Genomic DNA, 13,887 nt, shown 5'->3' with positions numbered 1-13,887 from the left:
GAAAAGTCTGTTTAAGAAATGTATAAATGTTTACACTCATGCAACATAGTTTTACAATTAAACTTGTCATCCGACATTAACAAATATTTAATATGTTCAAATAGAGAAAAATGCACAGGTTTGTTTTTAATATGGATTTGTTATATTTGTTTATATCATTTTTCAGGATATTATTTACCAAGCACTACCTGCTCTTTGTTTGACAAAACTTTAGTATGCTATGTCCAGACGAATATGGTAGATTATACCGTTTGTTGTAGAACGTTGATATCATTCAAACTAACTTTTTATGATAAGTGATATTTTGTTCTGTTTCCGTAGCTATGACAGCATAAATTGACAAAATTAGTTTTCTTGCTTGGAAATATTTGACTAGCATGTGAGAATTTGACTACACCAACCCTCCATCTTCACCCACTCCCCGACTTCTCTCTTGGTTAGCTTTCATAACTTGAATTGTATTCATTTATCATTAAATTACTAAATTTACTTTGTACGAATATAGAAACAATTTTGATGATCAAGCAATATTTTCGCAAAGATATCAGTTCTTTTTAATAAAGTTTTTAGTAAGAGAGGATAATATGATAAAATATGATATTCTTGTTTAATATGTCTGGACATTTTCTTATAACTATACCTAATGGTAAATATCTGGTCTGCACCATCGGCCAATAATTTACCATTATTTCAATAGATTGTATCGGCAACGGATTTCTTTTGACTGGCTTTGGGAGTCCTCCATAAGGTTTAATGTACAGAGTCAATTAAACCAAGTCTTCAATTTCTAGATTTGTATACAATACTTTGAGATATTTGACTCAACTTCTTTTAAACATGGCTTACCGTGTGCTCTTTTGAATAATTTGAGTTCTTGTGCCCATTTACGATTATGTTTGAGAATAAATGAAATAGATTATGTTATAATTATTTGTCATTTGCTGTGGTGTTTAAATGTGGCGGCATCACCATGTGGTTTATGCGTCGGACTAGTAATTTAATGATCGCCAGCCCCATGGGTTCAAACCTTGTTAGAGGCAAGACATTGTTTACTTGAGCAAGAACTTTTACACTCATTGTTCAGTACTGGTTGGTTCCAGGAACGGATTCGAAAGTGTGTCTATAAGTTTAAAGCTTCTTACACAATCTTACTGAAACTGTTTATGTGAAAAACTAAATATTAACATAATAAAATGTATATATTTTTATATAACTGTGCTTTTTAATTATAATCGAATGTTGGATTTGTTTGGACTTTAAAATGTACACTCCTTTGAACACAAAAGAAAGAAAACACTCTGAATATTATTAACGAATTGATTCTAAACAAGAAAGATAAATCATTTTACCTGATAAACTTTACATATTCAAATAAAAATGTGAATGTCCTTTTGTTTTGTTTTTTTAATTTGTGTTGTTAGTTTTATCAGTTGTAATATGTTCAACTTCAGTCGTTGATAAAGTACAATATTGCTTTACCGCTGAGGGTTGAAATATGTGGAAAAAATAATATTACTCTTTGTGATGTGTCGAATTTAATTCTAACATTACATAACATAAAATGTCAGCTTAGACAGTCTTCACACTCGATTGTTTTATAAATGCACACATTAAATGCAGAACATAATTATATAATCAGGTATAAATACAATAAAAGAATCATAAAAGCGTTTTTTACTACCCAATGAAATGTGATGTTAAGAATTTGCTAAAATACACAATGTGTGAAAGATTCTTCCCATTCTCTAAATAATTCTGAAACGCTAAGAATTATTTGACTAAAACATATGTTATTGTTACGTAACGTAATCGCTGTTAATACTTTTAAAACAAGTTAAGTTTGCATGTGTCCCATCGATATGATTATTTTGTGATTCAAATAGTTGAAAGACGAAAAGCATTTTGAAATTAAAATTGTTGCTGTTTCTATTGTTGTTTTTTACATTTTCTGTGTGCTTATTGAAAGACTATATTTATATGGCATGTTTAGTTTTTGGTTAATTTTACATTCATTTTTTGAAATAATGTATTTTAACGGCCAAATTTCTTGACAACATTTCCAAAAACATAGGATAGCTGATCCATATTATGGTAATTCAATGTGGTTAACAGCCATGACCAGGAAGGTAACATATCAACATCCACACCACAAGGTGTATAGCTTCTAGCATAAACGCGTAACGGACATTTATGAAACTTGCTACCACATCCTTCAAATATTCGAGTGCCATTATTTGAATATTGTCTTTTCTCAGTAATGTGAAGGAACGCACAATGAAAAAAAGACTTTGATTTAATTGGAAAATCTGATTTAATTGGAACATCTGTGGTCCTATTGTCTATGCCTTCATACTGATTTAATTTTATATAAAAAGTCTGGAAAAATGATCCATCGGAAGCATTAAAAACAGCAAAATTACATGAAAGTTGCAGACTCGGTTTGATTGACAAACCACTAAATAGTTTATGATGTGCGAATACCCCTTTTACAAAAACAACTTTTTTTTGTTGATGTTTTTTTTATTTTTTATTTTTTTGGTAACCTTTAGTTACACAGTTAAACAGTCTCAACTGAGAAATTATCTAGAAGTTATGACATAGGTCAATTTGGAGTACAGTACTGATCCCAACTTCATAGATATAGTTTTTTCTTTGAAGTATGTTTATTTTCGTATTTAAGAGTGCAAAACAATGTAACAGATAGCCAGCTCATCCTACTTCTGTACTTTTAGAGTCGTTTTCTTATTCTTTTGCTGTTATGTTTTCATTGTGTTGTGTATTGAATATTAATGTCCGATGGTTTTGCTTGAAATGGTGATTTTTGTTCTAATGTTATTTAATTTGTTTTTGATTTGATTTAATGATTTAAAATTCACCTCACAAAAACCAGCGGTGATAAATTGGAATCGGAATAATTGATTGTGAGAAAGAAATATAGTGTTAGCGTTTTTACTCTGCATGTTAAGAATTGTAAAATCACAATAATTGTGCTAAAACTTGTAGAATAATGTGAGGATCTCGAAGGAATTATTTGACATGGTTGCACATTTACAGAAACTTTTTTTTTTAATTTTACAACAACACATATAAAACTTTAAAAACTGCATTATTCTCAACTGTTATTTCACAGCTCGAAAAAGCTTCTCAAATAAAAAATTAACACTATTTATATTGTACTTTAAAGTACACCAGTTTCTTGTCTATTTCTAGTATATAATTATATCAGATTTCTGGTAATGGTGCAATTTGTTACAGCATTAATTTTTTTTTTGAGAAACTTTACATAACATTAAGGGTACAAAAGCAAGTCTGGTATATAACGGGATGAGTGTGTTGTTTGTTTATGATTTTGTTTTATATACGATATTGTTTTTATTTTTCGTAATGCTTTATTCTATCTTAGTTTTTCAAATAGTTAAGATCAGGTAATACTTAAAGAATTGGACGATTGTGCTGTTCTATTCTCGCACTGGACGATGCATTATGATATTATTTTTGATAAAACAGCACAAAGTCTGACTTTATAAAATCACAAAATAAATTTATATCATTATTAATATTTGAAGTACCAAACAATAAAACTGCCGCCCTTTATTCTAGATCTCCTGAAAAGATAAATGTTCTGCGGTATGTTAATAGTAATAAAAAGCACATCATTATGTTACATTGTCTTATTTAGCCTTAAATTTCATGTTTATTAACTCTATCAGGAAATGTTTAAATATTAAGACTAAATAGCACCACGACTTAGATACACTTTTTTCGTATTCAAAAATTTAACAACTGTTACATTTAAAATCGATGTTTTACGTTGCTGCTTCATTCATGTTTGTTTTGATTTCTTTTCTTCTTTTTGTCATTCTTCTCAATTTTTTATATGTTTATGATAAGGTTTTTCACAAAGGTAAGAAACGAATTCTTCAACATTTTTTGTTCAGTTTAAGATTTAAGCAATTGTATTTTTGAACCGCAATAGAAAAAGATAACAAATAACTTTTTGCCGCTTATCTTTTCGATGTTATGAACGAAGTTGTCTTTTGTTAAAGTCACAAGCCTGTTAAAATTTCTAGTATAGATCATGTATAAAAACGTACATCGACGCCTGAAAATAATAAAAGTTACTGTAATAAATTAAATAACAATAAGTGTAATAAATTGACAACAGATAGTCGTATTGAATCAAACATTTATTTTTTATTAAATTTGTTATTCATTTTGCAAATTGAATGGTTTGAGTACATCTGAAACAATTTTATTTATTGTGCCTTAATATCTTTATCAATATGTTTCATTCTTGAAGTTCATTCTTATGCATTTGTTATCAAATACATACTTTTAAAAAATGAATGTATTTATTAACAATGTGTCCACCACCGAAATAGCCTCAAATCCAACCATACACTTTTTTATTGTATTAGGAAGTTATCAAATTCTAGCAAGGTGTGTGGCTTAAGACAAATATTCACTTGTGTCGGCAATAATTCATGAAGTTGCACCTGAGGTATATATAAAGAAGAGTAGCTTGAAAAAATACAATCATTATAACCTTCACATTGTACATAATTAATACGAAAAAATAAAAGTTTTTGATTAATACTATTAGTCTAAGAGAATTTCAAGGAAATTAAATTAGAAATTATTCTAATTTTTTCCCAAGGTAACTAATAACGAGATAAGATTGTCATTTAATGTAACTTTGTAGTCCAAACAATTCAATATCATTTGAAATTACTTAAAAAGGAATATTTATTCGATGAGTTTTTATCCAGTTTTTCCTTCAAACAAACATTGTAGAAAAAAGTTATTTCCTGTATGTTTTATTATTCTCTAAACAGTCAGGCAGATTTTATCATCACTGTTGTCATAAATTAATTTATCAAATAAACCGAGGTACAGGAGTGTAACACGTTGACGTGTCTTCATTTGCATGAAAGGCAAAAGAAGATCAAGCTTCACTGGCTATTACATGATACGCAAAGTAAATTTAACAATTAATAAGAAGCAGTCTTTTTTAAGAAAGAGCAAAGTCCACAAAGAATGATTATTAAAGTCACAAAATCAAACAAGTTATAATACAAAGGGGAAGTTGCGACATCTTGAGACAATACGTTGTGCTGGACAGAAGATCACAACATAGTCAAATTATCAGCATAACAATATATCAAATAACATTTCATGATAATACTCATGTCATTTAAATTTTCTTAATATTAATATTAGGCGCAAAAATGTTATGGCATTTGCAAAATGCCAACCCTTGATAATTTGAAAAGTTATACACTTATTATTTTATGTATGCATCTTTTTTAAAGAACCTCACAAAATACTCTTTATGACGTTTGCCTAAAATCATAATAATTGTGGAACCTTTTTAATCTTATCTTTTAATATAGTCGTACATAGCTCTGAGTTTTTTTTGTATAGTCTGTAAAGTCTGCATTGTCTTAAAAGTTAATTCTAAAAGAGAAAACATAAATATGTCGCATGGTTTAATGTTATAATTATAAAGCTTCAGCCCGTGAAGACGTAATATCCACTAAGATGTCTGATTTCCGTTGGTATACGAAATAAATCACAGAATAATGTCCGAAATCGCAAGCACGGACTTCGAAATCCTATCTCCGATTACTTTTGTTTAGATTATGTAACCCTTTTTAAGGCTCATTTAAAAGGCGTCATATTTAATGTTAGGACGATTGAAACAGCGTATCTCATTTATGAACTTTTCTTTGCACATTGCATTTTTATTCATAACATCTTAATCAACACTGATTTTATTGGCAACAATGGTATTAAAAGTTTGTTTTTGTTGGTGTTGTCTGTTGGGGTTTTTTGTGTTATCTTTTACTTTTCCATTCATATTTTGTAATGATTTAATTATCTTTTTTCAAAGTAAAATACATCATTTATTCATTTTAATATGTATGAATTTTGCATCTAATCCACATCTGATTTTGTCTCACAGACACGTTTCCTTACCAGTATACCTGAGTAAAACCAAGGGGTATACCTTCACAACTCGTTGACAAATGATTTTAAGTATTCATTGTCACGCAACCGGCCATTTAATCATGATTGCTTGACTCACTTATCAATTAGCTGACCGCGAGATGTTACTGAAAGTTGTTTGTCCTGCAGAAATGTAAAAAACACACATGACACATATCTATAATCAGACTACTAAATAACACTGTTTCAAATGAAGATGCTTGTTTTTCAGCTTTATTTTCAATAAATGTAGAGGAAATACTAAAATGCAAATCTATTGGAAACCTTATCAACACACTGGAAAATAAAAATCATTAAAAACAACGTTTTTTCGAGTCATTCTCAATATTTTCAATTTACAATTACATTAATGAAAGAGGTACAGCAAAAAGGTAATGTAAAACCTTTTGATTGTAACTTATACAGGTGGAAATTTAACAACCAATAAATAACACAATAAATTCCATTAACAATCTGACAATATGTCTCTAAATACTTCATCCAAAGGAAATGGCTGACGGTGAAATCTTCGTAACAAAAAATGATATATTTTTTATCTCCGACTGTTACAACTTGCTTTGGAATATTCAACAAGACATATAATTTGTTATGATAATATAATGGTTTTATAAATAGACATGAACTAATGATAATAAGCATAAAAAGAACTTTCAAACTTAAGACGGAACACATTTAGATTAACAAACAACTTGACGTGTAACCCAATTTATAAAATATGATAAACAAGATCATCAAGGAAAGGCGGCGTTTATTTCATATAACTCAACAGCACTAGATGTCCAGGTTTGCAAACTAATATTGCAAGACCTTTAAAGAGAAAAAATGATATCAAATACAAGTCAAGAACCATAACTATTTTGAGACATCATTGTTAAAAATGGAATACAATTTTTACTCCTTTAAAAATGACAAACATGAATATTATAATGTTCAGGGAAATGTAGGATGCTTGCTAGCAGTAAAATGTAGCGGTGAATGTGAAATACTTTGCCATAAAAGTAACAATTGAAAATCCTTTACGGATGACTCGCATCAACTTTTTTTACTAGAATGCATTGCAATAACCATCGAAAGTATTACATCGATCGCCAGAGTAACTGGAGTGGTTTTGTCCTTGAAAGATCAATACTTTTAAAGCAATTCCCTTAATTATTAAGGAGATTCTGTCAGATTACAACAACAGCAAAACCAACATAAGTAATGAGAAAATCTAATGAATTGTTTTGTTTGAATTCGCTAAACAAGCAGATTGATTTGTGAATTAAAATTCAACTCTTTACGTAGCGTCAATGAGATATCTTGGAAAAAACATTCAAATAAATTGAGTTATTGTTTCATGAAACTAGTATTGTCAAGAATTATTTGACGGACAGTTTATGTCATTCAGATTGACTGAGAGAATCAGACAATATTAAAGAAAAGGAGAAAAGCTCAGGTAACTGTGTATACTGGTGGGACATTATGACCTCTAAATACCAGTTTTATAACCTGTGATACATGCATTTAACACAGCTTATAAAACAACAAGAATATAAATTAAACTAGTTTAACGATTTAATTTTGTAACTGTATGGCTCATTCACCAAGGAACCAAGAATTAACAGAACATGATTTTTTTCTAGATAACATTATCATCTTGTATTTTTGTTAATGTAACATGTTTTGGAATCACTTGGTTGTTTATTGATACGTTATGCTCATCTTTGAGTAAAATAATAATATTGCAGTAATTCCATCAAGTCTATGAAATTCTTACTGAATATTTCTAATTTGAATTAAATAATGTATTTACAAGGTATGGGAAGCTGCATTTCTTATTACAGGTATAGTAAAATTGGCCTTTCTTAAAAACTACCCGTTTTTTAATGACTCATTTTTTTCATATTGTTTCTCTCTATAGTGTGTAGAGCTCAAAACATAACAATCCTACTTTGTGTAAAGTAGACACGTGTAAGTTACAAAGGCAGTTTAGCAATTTTCAATAATTTCAAGTAGCAAATTTGAGCATAATAAATCTTCAAGAAAGAACAGATATGGTATATTCATAGATGTAGAAAACAGGTTATGTACTTCATAAATGTCATTGCCTCTTGTGAACACATAGAAGTTACTATGTAGTTTCTGACTTATTTCTAATTTCTTCATAATAGATAGCAATTCCATTGTATAACCAATAAATATCTTTAAAAAGATAATCGAAATAAATCTACCTTTTCTGGAAACAAATAGTATTTTTATATTCATGAAGAAATAATAACGGTAGCTGTATCAATGAACATTCTATTTATATTCTGTTCTATCTTGAATATTTTACAAAAAGTCAAACTGACATTAGCCGTTTTTCGGCCAAACAAAATACACCTTCTTACTGTTCTGATAAAAAATACTGTTCTAGCAAATTAAGTAGTCATTACTGACAGAATATTTTAACATTTAAAGCATTATTAATTACGCACAACTCATCTTAACGTCGTATTTAGTGTTCTTGTGATTGACAATAAATTTAGTATCATATATTATTTGCACACGATTTTAGGAAATTACAAATTTCAATTAGTAAAGTAACACGAATGGAACACTATAACTATTTTATTACATAGCAAAGTAAATTGTCTCACCAATATTGACAATATATTGTCAAAAGTGAGGATCGTGTACGAACGAGGCATCATAATTGTTTATAAATGATGAATTATAGAGGATATTACTTGAGATCAAGAACAATTCTTGAATGATGTGAATGTTTGCAAATATTATTTATATATTTCGTTCTGGTTATAGTTTTCAGAAAGCATACCTTAATGTATTGCGCTCTGACAATGAATAATAACAATCATATCAGACAAAGACATACCCTTATTTTGTTTCATTTACCATTTTCAAAATATGCGTTTAAGAGTCAATGGTAACCAATTCCATTCCATGAGTTATAGTTAAGATATTGATATATCAGAAACAATTATGGAAATATGTCGGCGCATTTCATGGATGTACTGCATGGATGAAGTCGTGTCCCTGTTACAATTGAAATCGTACATTTATACGCTATTTTAAGAAAATAGTAGAATATGAATTATTATTATGTCCATGAAAAAATTGAGTTGTAAAATAAATAGATAAATCAATTGATCATTTAAATTATTAATTATAGGTAAATTAATTTATTCATTCATTCATTCATTCATTCATTCATTCATTATTCATTCATTCATTCATAAATTAATATGAAATAAATACATGAGTAACTTAATTTATTTTTATAATATGATTTTAATGTATTTAATCGTTAATAAAAAATCAAATAAATAAATCAATTAGATAATAAATAAGTCAATGAATCAAAAAATTTAAATTGATTAAATAAATGAATTAATTGATTTCTCTACAAAGTAGGACAACTTTCATTTTACGGTTTTCATTAGGCTGTCCTTATTACTTGCTTTTACGTTTAACTTTATAATTTTGTTTTCATATGCAGTATTGGCAGTATTATGAAATCATTCACAATGTATACGAAAATTTTCAAAAAGAAATAAAGGGATAATAGATAACATAAAATCAACAAACTACTTCTACTTATAAACTTTTTTATTTTTAATTTTATGCAATCAACTTAGATGGAAAAGAAAATATAAAATACCGTAAAAACTTTGCAAACGACCTTTTACAACCAAAAATAGTTATTAATAAAACAGATATACTTTAAGTGTTCATAACAACACCCACAACATTATTTGGTTGAAGGTTTGGAGGTGGTCTGAAGCAAAATTCAAATTATTGAAGCAAGGATTTTGTAGAATAACTCAAGAGCAATTTATTTTGTACCTAAACATTTTACCACACTTTAGTTTTACTCTCAATGTATTTTTTATAGATACATGTATTTATGTTATTTTACATAGACAATAGAACAAATCAAACAATAGAAGCTAAATCAAAACAAGAAATCAGAAGGACATAAATAGTTGAGACCTTTATATTGGTGTAATAAATTTACAAATTAGCAATACGTGCAGAACTCAAATAGCTTAGCAATGTAGTAGAAAGTTAAGTAACTATCATGTATATTTTATTTTAAATATTTTATAATCGCAAAAACTATTTTATACATTTTCTTTTAGAACTAATCTTAACATTTTATTTCAAATTGACGACAAGAAATAGCATTTTATTTTATTTTAGAATCATCTATGAGATTCCAAGATTTCTGTTTTTGTAATAAAAATAACCAATGAAAATTCTTCTAATATTTATATCTTCCCCTCTAAATTGTACATTAAATCTTACTGACTTTAGATCGAAAAGTCCTCATTATTCAACAAGAAATTACAAGAAGCTGATAAAGTCTCGAATTTGTCATGGCTATGTTGTTGAAATTCAGAATATTAACATAACCTTTTATGATAAATCATGGATTATGAGCTAATATTGTTTTAAGATCATAAACAACATCATAAAGCAGATTTCTGCGAAATATTAATTTACAAGATTATGACCAGGTTATCAATTTATCACCAATTATACTTTTCTTCAACCTCTTACAATATATATTTTAACTCATGCATTATGTGATGTCTAAGCTCTGTTCTAAACAATAAATTATTTGCATACAAATGCTTAATGAGACTCTCATGATCAAATGTTATATTGAACGAACAAGGTATTAAATCAAGGTGCTTTAAAACTTTAAAAAGATTTGTTCATTCAATTTTTCACAATGTTCATAACGGTTAAAATGCTTCCAAATAAACACATTTAATGGCCGGATCTACAATAAATCATGTTATATACAATAAAACGACAACAAAACAAAATATGACACAATTGCTTATTTTCCATAAGGTACAGTAATCAAACGACTTAATTTAATTATCTTTTTTCCATGAATTCATTTTAATATGTATGAATTTTGCATTTAATCCACAGTTGTTCCGTACAATCTGATTTTGTCTCCCACACACGTTTTTTTCCGGTATACCTGAGTATTACAAGGGGGTATACTGTTAAAAATTCGTTGACAGATGACTTTAAGTCTTCATTGTCTTGCAACGATTGCTTGACTCTTTTATCAATAAGCCCAACGGGAGATGCTACCGAAAGTTGTTTTGTCCTGTAGAAAATATTTAACACATCTATAATCATACTACTCAATAGCACTGTTTTCAAATGAAGATGCTTGTTTTTCAGCTTTATTTTCAATAAATGTAGAGGAAATACTAAAATGCAAATCTATTGGAAACCTTATCAACACACTGGAAAATAAAAATCATTAAAAAACAACGTTTTTCCGAGTCATTCTCAATATTTTCAATTTACAATTACATTAATGAAAGAGGTACATCAAAAAGGTAATGTAAAACCTTTTGATTGTAACTTATACAGGTGGAAATTTAACAACCAATAAATAACACAATAAATTCCATTAACAATCTGACAATATGTCTCTAAATACTTCATCCAAAGGAAATGGCTGACGGTGAAATCTTCGTAACAAAAAAAGATATATTTTTTATCTCCGACTGTTACAACTTGCTTTGGAATATTCAACAAGACATATAATTTGTTATGATAATATAATGGTTTTATAAATAGACATGAACTAATGATAATAAGCATAAAAAGAACTTTCAAACTTAAGACGGAACACATTTAGATTAACAAACAACTTGACGTGTAACCCAATTTATAAAATATGATAAACAAGATCATCAAGGAAAGGCGGCGTTTATTTCATATAACTCAACAGCACTAGATGTCCAGGTTTGCAAACTAATATTGCAAGACCTTTAAAGAGAAAAAATGATATCAAATACAAGTCAAGAACCATAACTATTTTGAGACAGTAACATCATTGTTAATAATTGAATACAATTTTTACTGCTTTAAAAAGGAAAAACATGAATATTATAATGTTCAGGGAAATGTAGGATGCTTGTTAGCAGTAAAATGTAGCGGTGAATGTGAAATACTTTGCCATAAAAGTAACAATTGAAAATCCTTTACGAATGAATCGCATCACTTTTTTTCACTGGAATGCATTGCAATAACCATCGAAAGTATTACATTGATCGCCAGAGTAACTGGAGTGGTTTTGTCCTTGAAAGATCAATACTTTAAAAGCAATTCCCTAAATTATTAAGGAGATTCTGTCAGAGTACAACAACAGCAAAACCAACATCAATAATGAGAAAATCTAATGAATTGTTTTGTTTGAATTCGCTAAACAAGCAGATTGATTTGTGAATGAAAATTAAAATCTTTACGTAGCGTCAATGAGATATCTTGGAAAAAACATTCAAATAAAGTGAGTTATTGTTTCATGAAACTAGTATTGTCAAAACTTATTTGACGGACAATTAATGTCATTCAGATTGACTGAGAGAATCAGACAATATTAAAGAAAAAGAGAAAAGCTCAGGTAACTTTGTATACTGGTGCGACATTATGACCTCTAAATACCAGTTTCATAACCTGTGATACATGCATTTAACATTGCTTATAAAACAACAAGAATATAAATTAAACTAGTTTAACGATTTAGTTTTGTAATTGTATGGCTCATTCACCAAGGAACCAAGAATTAACAGAACATGATTTTTTTCTAGATAACATTATCATCTTGTATTTTTGTAAATGTATCATGTTTCGAATCACTTGGTTGTTTATTGATACGCTATGCTCATTTTTGAATAAAATAATAATATTGCAGTAATTCCATCAAGTCTATGAAATTCTTACTGAATATTTCTAATTTGAATTAAATAATGTATTTACAAGGTATGGGAAGCTGCATTCCTTATAACAGGTATAGTAAAATTGGGCTTTCTTGAAAACTACCCGTTTTTAAATGACCCATTTTTTCATATTGTTTCTCTCTATAGTGTGTAGAGCTCAAAACATAACAATTCTACTTTGTGTAAAGTAGACACGTGTAAGTTACAAAGGCAGTTTAGCAATTTTCAATAATTTCAAGTAGCAAATTTGAGCATAATAGATCTTCAAGAAAGAACCGATATGGTATATTCATAGATGTAGAAAAAGCAGGTTATGTACTTCATAAATGTCATTGCCTCTTGTGAACACATATAAGTGACTATGTTGTTTCTGACAAAGTTCTAATTTCTTCATTATAGATATCAATTTCATTGTATAACCAATAAGTATCTTTAAAAAGATAATCGAAATAAATCTACCTTTTCTGGAAACAAATAGTATTTTTATATTCATGAAGAAATAATAACGGTAGCTGTATCAATGAACATTCTATTTATATTCTGTTTTATCTTGAATATTTTACAAAAAGTCAAACTGACATTAGCCGTTTTTCGGCCAAACAAAATACACCTTCTTACTGTTCTGATAAAAAATACTGTTCTAGCAAATTAAGTAGTCATTACTGACAGAATATTTTAACATTTAAAGCATTATGAATTACGCACAACTCATCTTAACGTCGTATTTAGTGTTCATGTGATTGACAATAAATTTAAGTATCATATATTATTTGCACACGATTTTAGGAAATTACAAATTTCAATTAGTAAAGTAACACGAATGGAACACTATAACTATTTATTACATAGCAAAGTAAATTGTCTCACCAATATTGACAATATATTGTCAAAAGTGAGGATCGTGTACGAACGAGGCATCATAATTGTTTATAAATGATGAATTATAGAGGATATTACTTGAGATCAAGAACAATTCTTGAATGATGTGAATGTTTGCAAATATTATTTATATATTTCGTTCTGGTTATAGTTTTCAGAAAGCATACCTTAATGTATTGCGCTCTGACAATGAATAATAACAATCATATCAGACAAAGACATACCCTTATTTTGTTTCATTTACCATTTTCAAAAATATGCGTTT

Source organism: Ruditapes philippinarum, unplaced genomic scaffold (assembly GCF_026571515.1).
Source record: "Ruditapes philippinarum isolate M1 unplaced genomic scaffold, ASM2657151v2 ctg4465_1_1_1_1, whole genome shotgun sequence".
Classification (NCBI taxonomy): Eukaryota; Metazoa; Mollusca; class Bivalvia; order Venerida; family Veneridae; genus Ruditapes; species Ruditapes philippinarum.
This window is presented reverse-complemented; position numbering follows the sequence as displayed.